A 9676-nucleotide genomic window follows, 5' to 3' on the forward strand; every position below is an offset into this window, starting at 1 on the left:
GAACCAATGGGCCAGGAGGGCGGCCAAAGGGCCATGGAGCCAGGGGTGGGCTCAGAGGTACAGACCCTAGTTCTGGGGCTAGAAAGATGAAGGGAGGGGCTTTAGAGCCTGGGTTCTCCCAGTAACAAACACATGAGCTCATTGAAGATAGGGATTGTTGTTTCCCTAGAACCAGTGTCTCAGGCCCCTCCTAATGAGATTTTAGAACCCATCCCATAACTAAATATCTAATGCCTTTCTTCTCTCCCCATGAATTGTTCATTCATTCAGTCATGTCCGACCCTCCCCCTGGACTATAGCATGTCAGGCCCTTCCATTCTCCACTATCCCCCGAAGTCTGTACAAGCTCATGTGTGTTGCTTCCATGATACTATCTATGTGTCTCAACCTCCGCCATCCTCTTCTCCTTTTGCCTTTAGTCTTTCCCAACAGCAGGGGCTTGTACAATGAGTCCCATCTTCTTATCACGTGACCAGAGTATTTAGGCTTCAGCTCCTGTACTTGTCCTTCCAATGAGTAGTCTGAATTAATTTCTCCCTGTGTGTACCAGTGACCATTTGTTTCCACGGTAAAATCTACTTGCATATTTCCAGGGAACTAAAGAAAACACTGGGGCAGTTAGGTGGTGCAGGGGATAGAACTCCAGCCTTGCAGTCAGGAGGACCTGAGTTCAAATGTGGCCTCAGACACACAACACACGACACTCACTAGCTGTGTGATCCTAGGCAAGTCACTTAACCCCAATTGCCTTGCAAAAAACAAAACAAAACACTAAGGAGGAGGAGAGAAGGTGGGTAACCCCAGTTTTATGTCTGAAAGCCCAGGATTCAGGCCTCAGAAGTGCCACTGGACAAAAGATGAGTCTGAATTCATTGCTCCTGTCTATTCTGTCCTCAGCCCTCACCAACCATCCCCCAGTGTCCCTTCCCTGAAGTGGCCAGGCCACCATGCTGTCTTAATGGGCAGAATATGGAAAGAAGGGAGTAGTCTGGCCCTCTCCTGAGCCTGCTGCCTCTTACAGTGAAATTCCTCGAGTGGCTCTCAAAGACATCACTCATTTATTTCCCTGCAGTCTAGCAAGAAGGGACTGGGGGGATGGGAGAAGAAAGTCAACCGGAAAACTCGATCATTCTGGGGAATTGACTTGGTGACAGTACAGTAAGTACTCAGAGAAGCTGTGGGGCCGGGAGTCTCGTAACTGAAGGCAGAGCTTCAGATATATTTCTGTTGCCTTCCTACAGACAATTTTATCTCTTGGGAAGTAAAGAAAGCTAGGAATGAAGTGGCTACTCTAGTTTTAATTCTGTCCCACAAAGAAAAGGAAGAGAAAATGTGAGAAAATGGTGGTCACATGTCACCCTGAAATCAGTTAGAGCCAAGGAGTGGAGCTGCAGGCCTGATCGGACCTGCACTCTAAATTTTAGGAGAAAAGGTTAAAAGAAATTCAGAGGAAAGGCAAGTGGGATCTGTGTCCTCATCCTCTAGAAGGGAAGTCTATTCCAGAAGGCCATTTGGGTCTGAAAAAATGAAATTCTTACCATGCAATTGCATGTGATTCTGCTCAGAAAGAATGGTGTGAAACATAGAAAAAGAACTGTGTTACGGCATAGGGAGCTCTTTGTCGAGTTAAAATTAAAAAGATATGTACAAAGCACTTAGCACAGAGCCTGGCACATAAAAAAAAAAATTTAAGTGTTTACTGACTGATTGACTTGACTGACAAAAGAAAGAGACTGGGGGTAATAACGAAGGATGACTATAAAAGATTGTCATGGTCCTATAAGTATATTGTTAGGAAAACTACCACCCAAAACGAACTAAGGGGTCAGGCAGCTTTAGGAACTGTTCCCACCCCATTTTCCCCCACCACCCCCCATCACCAAGTGAAGTGTACATAAAGAACTTTGGGGCTATGTCAGGGGCATGAATGTAAGCTTTTCGAGGAAAGCTTACCAAATCTACCACGTTCAATGACTTAAAAAATAACATAGGGGAGATAGTATAATGTTTACAGCATCAACTATTAAGTTTTATCTTCTCTTCCATGAGTGATTCTTGGACTGGAAAGGTTAGAACTAACACGGTGGAAAGGGAATTCAAGTACAAGATGATGAATGAGATTGCAAGAGATGACTGACATGTCCTAAAGTAGTCCAACTCACCAGGTCCCAGGGTACCGAGAGAACTTAATCACTCAGAACTGATCACCCAACTACTGCTGAGGATCTTTTTACAACTGTAGCAATCAAGAGGTGTTCTAGAGTGATAAAGATAGGTAAGTGTCCCCATTTATAAAAGGAGGAAAAGGGAAATGGGAAAAATATAGATCCATGAACTTGGACGGTCAGTTCTAGGGCACATTATTAAATGGATAGCTTGTAAGTGTTTAGAAAGGGAAGCGGTGATCACTAAGTATGGCTTTGCAAACAAACAACCAGTTTGGCCAGAGCAAACTCATTTTTTTGTTGGCAGGGTTAGGAGATAGGCAGATCAGGGGAACTGCTGTGGCCATACCTGAATTTCACAAAGAGATCTGACCAAGATTCTCCTGATATCCATCTGCACATTAATGGAGAGAGGTGGGCTAGATGGTAATGCAAGCCATGAAGATCTGTAACTGACTGAATGAAAAGGCTCATGGGGCACTAATGAATGGACTGGTCAAGCTGAAAGCGAGTCCCTAGTGGAATGCTACCAGGCCTGTCCTCAGTCCTGTTCTAATTAAGATTTCTCATCAATGATTTGGGTAAAGATACAGAAAGGGAAAAGCTGGTGGATAAGGACAAGGAGAGGGAAGGAGAGAGAAGGGGAAAGAAAGAGAGCCAAGTCACCTTCCTTTTCTAAACCCGTTTCCTTGTCTATAAAGGAAGTATCCCAGCATGGCTGGTTGGTCTGTAAGGTCTGGGCCTCATGTTGGATTATCTATGAACGATTCTTAAACCCTTCCCTCCAGACCCTCTAAGCTGAGCCTCAAGGCAGCTTTCCAGGGGTAAGGAGACCCAGATGAGAGAAGAAATCTAAACTTGGGACTCTATAGAGACAAATGTGTCTGCCCTCTCCCCTTCCCCACCTCCACCAAGGTCACTGAGCAGCTGCAGAAGAGCAGCCCTCCCTAAAATAGCCCATCCCAGGCATAATCCCAGCTTCCCCAGGCACTAAAATAGAAGGAAACTTGAGATGGGGTCACTAGTTGGCCTGGCCATGCAGGGAAGGGACTGCAAAGGGTCACCTCTCAATTCAATGCAGTCCCTCTCCCACCTACTGCCAAAGCTGTGGGAAAATGTCAGAGAATATGCCAGGGAGCTTATCTCTCTGGCCTCAGTGTGGGTGGGGATGGGGCTGGGGATCTAAGGATAAACAGTTACCTCTTCCAGGCAGCATGACTACCCAGTAACAGCTGCTATTTTCCCATAGGATTTAATTTATAGATTTTAAAACAACTGAGTCTCATTGAAAGGAAGGGATCTGCTCAAGGTCACATAGTAAGTAAGTAATAGATTCAGAATCTGAACCCAAGTCCTCTGCCTCTGAATCCACTCAACCATCCTGGCTCTCCTGGCTTTTCTTGGCTTACTTGGTGGAAGTAACAATTTAACCCCCAGGACAGGCCAAATGGGGCCTGTTACATGTGTTTCCTTACATGGAAATAAAGCCTTGAGAGCAAAATTAAAGCCTGGGGATTTTCTTAGCAACAAAGTAATCGATCAGGTTTGTTCTGAGTCACCCTATGGACTCCATCCTATGAGAAAGATAAGACCTCACCCACCCTCAAGAAACTCCCAACTAGTTGGGGATGTTAGATGAAATCACATGAAACTGTGACTTGATTTGACCCAACAAAAGTTGGGATGATCAAGAAAAACTTCCTGGAGGGGATAGAGCTTGAGCCTAAATAAGCTAAGGAGGCAAAAGGTCATTCCAAGGAGGGCCAATAATGCAAGCCAAGGCATGGTGGGAGGAATGAGATATAGGATCAGCCATTAAACTAAAAACAGCCTTAAAGAGTGTCTAAAGTCCTCATTATACACTTGAGGAAGCTGAGACCCAGAGAGGTTAAGTAGATACCCAAGATGTCATCGTAAATAACAGAGCCAACATTTAAATGAAGACCCTTTGAGTCCAAATTCAGTGCCCTTTCCACTCACTGTAGCATTTTCTTCTTCTGTCTGACACATGTGGACTGGTGAAACCCTGAGTATTCTTTCTGTGGTGGTTAATAACAATAATAATAAAATAATAATAACAATAACTCTTTAAGGTTTACAAAGTACTTTGTTATCTCATTTGACCTTCACAAGGACTCTGGGAGATCACTGCTATTAGCCATCCCATTTTACAGAGGAATAAAATGAGGCACAGAAAGGTTAAATAATTTGACCTGGGTCACGTAGCTAATAAGTATCTGCAGTCACATTTGAACTCAGACCTCCATGACTCTAAGTTCAGCATTCTATGTACTGTGCCACCTAGCTGCCCCTACATAGGTACAAGGAGGATGGAGAGTTATGGAAAGACATGCTTACCCTCTGACTAAGAACCTTGTTTGTTTGGGTTCTCACATCCGGGAGCCAGTGCTGGATCAATTATTAACTAGGGGTTAGCTTGCAGCTGACTGGCTGGGCGTCTCTTGGCTTGGTGAGTATCATTCTCCGCCAGGCCATTTACTGTCCATAAACATCCGCCCCAAGCTCAAGCATCTGGCATTTCAGGGAGAAGCAAGGACTCCTTACCCGGAACCCACTCCTTTCTGGCTCTTCCTTGTACACTCTTCCCTGATAAATAAACAAGGACTTGAGGTCACTCTTGAAAGGGTCACTTGGTTGGTATTGGGGGAGGAAGAGCCCTGGAGGGCAGAGAGGGAGAGAGAATGATTAGAGGTCTTAAATTTTTGAAGATCTTTCAATTGTGGGATCTTAAAATTCATTGTCATAGAACCTTTGAATCTTAGAGTTGAAAAGAAGTTTGGAAGAGATCATAGAGGACAGCTAGTCCAATCACTCTCCCAATACAGAAATTCCCTCTACAATACCCTGGTTTAGAGCACTATAGCTCGGGTTTTTTCTGGTCTATTTCTGTTCTTAAATTTTAGGGGAGTTCAAGTTAATAATACCAACTCTTTACTGTGGTCAAAGGACTCAAGAAGAGGAGAGAAAGTACAGAGGTGGGGCAGAAGGGACAGGGTATTATGCCAAGAAGCAAGACATAGCTTCTAGAAACAGCAAAGGGTCAACCAGGTCTCAAGAGTCCTTCGGTTGGCCATTTGGCCAAGTACAAGATGGAGGAGATGCAGCTAAACACTTCATGTGAAAAAGACTTGGAGGTATGAATGGGATGTAAACTCAAGATGAGTCAAAAGAAGTCACGTGGCAACCGGCAAAATTAATGTAGTTTGAATTAATATTAGCATAGCGTCTAGGACTAGGGAGGTTTTGTCTATAACATGGTAATAAGTCCTAGTCACCATATTTTGGGAAGGACAAAGAAAAGCTGGACCATATCCAGAGCAGGTCCAAGAGACTGATATGGTGGGAGAACTGGAAACAATACCATACAAAGATCTGTTGAAGGAACTAGGTATACTTTAGCCTGGAAAAAAGAAGATTTAGGAGGAATATAACAGCTGTTTTCAAGCATTTGAAGGGAAAAGGGATTAGACTTGTTCTTCCTGGCCCTTAGGGTAGGAGGGTGGAAGTTACAGGGAGGTAGATTTCAGTTCAAAATAAGGAAGATCTTCCTAACATTTATTTATTTTTCTTTTATTTTTTTCTCAATTACATGTAAACAAAAAATTTTAACATTGCTTTTTTAAAATTCTAATTTCCAATTTCTTTCTCCCCCTTCCTTTTTCCCTTCCCCCTTCCTTGAGAAGGCAAGAAATTTGATATAGATTATACATGTGCAATCATGCAAAACATTTCCATATGAGCCATGTTGCAGAAGAAAACACAGACTAAAAAAATCCAAGAATAATAAAGTAAAAAAAAAAGTATGCTTTAATTTGCATTCAGACTCCATCAGTTTTTTTTCCTCTGGAGGCAGATAGCATTTTTTTCTTCCTAACATTTAGAGCTGCCCAACAAAGGAATAGGCTGCCTTCTATAGTAGTGAGTTGCCTGTTATGGGAAATCTTCAAGCACAAGTTGTATGACCACTTAGAGAAGAGATTCCTGCTCAGTTGAGGTTTGTACTAGGTGACTTGAATCTCTACCTCTTCTCTCTCTTTTACACTCATATCTGAACAGTTGTTCAGTCCTGTCAATTTGACCTTTGTCACATCTTTCATAGATGCCCCCTTTTCTCCTCTGATATTGTTACCTGGGCCACATCCTAATTTCCTCACACCTGCCTATTACAACAATGTGTTGGTTGGCCTACCTGCCTCAATGGTCTCCCCATTCCAGGACATCATCCACTTGGCTATTAGACTGATTTTCCTAACGTGCACGCCTGACCATATCATTCCCCTAGTTGATAAACTCCAGTGCCTCCCTATGACTTCCAGCATCAAATATATAATCCTCTGTTTGATGTTCAAAGTCCTTCCTAATGTGGCCCCTTCCAATCTTTCTAATGTCCTTACCTTTTACTCCCCCTGCCCCATAGTCTGTGCTCCAGCAACACTGGCCTCCTTCCTGTTCCTTCCACAAGACCCTCTATCTCCTTATTCCAAACATTTTCATTGGCTGTCTTCCATATGCCTGTACCCTCTGTCTTCATCTCCATCTTCTGGCTTTCCAGGAGGCAGGTAGGTGGCACAATAGTTAGAGCACTGGGCCTGGAGTCAGGAAGACCTGAGTTCAAATCCAGCCTCACACATTTATTAGTCTGTGACCTTAGGCAAGCCACTTAACCTCAGCTTCCTGACCTATAAAATGAGTATAGTAATAGCACATTGCCCAGTGGATCTGGCTTTGATTCTTAGGAAATGTTTAGAACAGATCATTAGAGGGATGGGTGGGAAACATCTAGAAAGGGAAGCAGCAGCTACAAAGAATTGGCATGGCTGTATAAGAAGAGGTCGTGCCAGAGTAGCCCCATCTCCTTTTTTGACAGGACTACTAAATAAGTCAATGAGGGAAGTGCTGTGACTATAGTTTACTTAAATTTTGTCAGAGTTATTGATAAAGTATTTCATGCTTGTGGAGAAGATAGACAGAGCCAATAATATGATCAGATGAATCTGGAACTTGTTGGATTTGTCAGACTCAAAGAGTAGTTGTTAATAGTTCAATGAGAAAATGGCAGGAGGTCTCCAGTGGAGTAGTCCAAGGGATCTATACTTGGTCCTGTATGGTTTCATATTTTTATTAATGACTTAGATAAAGGCATAGATGGTATGCTCATCAAATTTGCAGATGACACAAAGTGAGGGATAGTCAACCTAGAGAATGACAGAGTTGGGATCCAAAGGGATCTTGACGGGCTAGAACTTTCAGCTGAATCTGATCAATTGAAATCCAATGGAGATAAATGTAAAGTCTTGCTCCTGGATTTAAAAAAAACATAAAATAGGGAAAAACTTAGATAGGCAGCAATTTTTCTGAATATGATCTCGGGTTATCAGTAGACTGCAAGATCAATGTGAGTCGGAAGTCTGATACGGCAGCCAAAAAGTTAAAGGGGTCTTGGGTTCCACTGAGAGGGACACAGATTCTAGGAAGAAGGAGGTGACAGTACCACTGTAGTTTGCCACCTTTTATGAAGTATTGTGTTCCATTCTGGGCATCAAGGTCCAGGATGTACAGAAGAAGGCAATCAGGATGGTGAATGGTCTTCAGTCCATGACATGTCATGATGGGTTTAGCCTGGAGAAAGGATGTCTCACAAGGGACATGAGAGCAGTCTTCAAGTATTTGAAGGGCTGTCAAGTGGAGAAGGGATTAGATTTGTTCTGTCTGGCCCCAAAAGACAGACTCAAAAGCAACGGTGGAAGTTGGGGGAAAAAAAACAACCCAAACTTGAGTTTGATATCAGAAAAGATCTCCTAATGATTAGAGCTGTCCCAAAGTAGACCTGGCTGCCTAGAGATGTGGTGGCTCCACACACACCCCTACTCCCAAAGAGGTCTTCAAGCAGAGGCAGATCAACCATTTGTTGGATAAGTTATCATGGCAGTTCCCTTCATGCATGAGTTGGACTCAATGACCCACTGAGGTCCCCTCTAACTCTCCGGTTCTGTGATCTGTATCTTTACCAGGGTACACTGTGTCTCCCTTATGTTAAGTGAGAACTCCTTGAAGACTTGTTTCCTCAATCTTTTTTTCCCTCCTTGTAGTAACTAGAATGATGCTAGATACCCAGTACTCTATCCCCTAGTACTCAAAGGATATTGACTAGATGCAGCCAGCTAACTGCAGCTTAGGAGAGGATCATGTGAGCCATCATCTTATAGAACTTCTGGAACAGAAGGCAGCCCTCCACCCAAAGGGAACATTTCTGAGGCAAGACTTAAGACTTTTGGAAAACTATGAGCCAGGATTATCTCTACCCAATATAAATCACCCAATAAAGCTCATGTTTATTTACATTGTTGGCTTAGTCTGTCTTCCTGGAGGCACCAGGCTGTTATTCTTAGAGACTGCAATCCCATGTCCTGGCACAAGTGCAAAGGAAAGTATGTTATTGGCATGATCCCCAACATACTACACGTGACACCAAGAATCTGAAAAAAACGGGGGTCCGGCCTGACATTGCCACATTTATGGAATAAATGTGACCACAGGCTACTAGGGATTGTTGGGGGGCGGGGGTAAGGTCTGATCTCACCCACAGTATGAAATGGAGAAAAAGAGAAGAGCTTCACTTTGTAATAAGCCCCAGTAAGAGGGCAGAGATACTGCTCTCTGTCCTCCATCATCATCATCATCATCATCATCATCATCATCATCATCATCATCATCATCACCACAGTTAGTATATATATATGTGTGTGTGTGTGTATGTATATATAGTGCTTTAAGATTTTGCAAAGCACTTTATAAATACATAAGTTTATTTTATAAAATATATAAATACGTTTCCTCATCTATAAAATGGGAATAATAACCTCCTAGGGTTGTTGTGAGGATCAAGTGAGATAATAATTATAAAGTACTTTGCACATTGCCTGACATATATATAGCGAGAGCTATACAAATGTTAGCTATTATTATTATTATTATTATTATAAATATTATCTCATTTTATCCTCACAACAACTCTGAGAGATAGGTAATATCATCATACCTATTTTATAAATAAGGAAACTGAGGCAGACAGAGGTTAAGTAACTTGCTGATGTTTAACTAAGTGTCTAAGCCTAGATTTAAACCGAAGTCTTCCTGACTTCAGGTCCAGTATTCTATTCTTAGCTACCAATCCTTAAGAACTAGCCAGGTGATAAGTGTGGCATATTTCACCCAATCCATTCCGAGGTAGGGAGATATGACCCCATTTGGTGAGCTCAAGTCTAAGATGGAAGACATGACCTCCTCTCTGGGCATCGCTCAGGGTGAGGGGAAAAGGCAGTGTGTCCAGCGGACAGAGGCCAGGACTCACTTTATAGTATCTGTTGTGGGAGAGAGAGAAGGAGAGAGGGAGAGAGAGAGGAAGAGAAAGAGAGAGAGAGAGAGAAAGAGAGAGAGAGAGAAGAAGAAGAAGAAGAAGAAGAAGAAGAAGAAGAAGAAGAAGAAGAAGA

The 9676-nt window shown here is 42.9% G+C and overlaps 1 protein-coding gene across 2 annotated transcripts in view; it reads right to left on the reverse strand.

Moving 5' to 3' along the window:
- NEURL1 (neuralized E3 ubiquitin protein ligase 1) overlaps positions 1 to 9676 on the reverse strand; it is a 98966-nt gene that overhangs the window by 7535 nt on the left and 81755 nt on the right. The gene's annotated exons all lie outside the window — the stretch shown is intronic.

This window comes from Vombatus ursinus, unplaced genomic scaffold (assembly GCF_900497805.2).
Source record: "Vombatus ursinus unplaced genomic scaffold, bare-nosed wombat genome assembly UNPS02009205.1, whole genome shotgun sequence".
Classification (NCBI taxonomy): Eukaryota; Metazoa; Chordata; class Mammalia; order Diprotodontia; family Vombatidae; genus Vombatus; species Vombatus ursinus.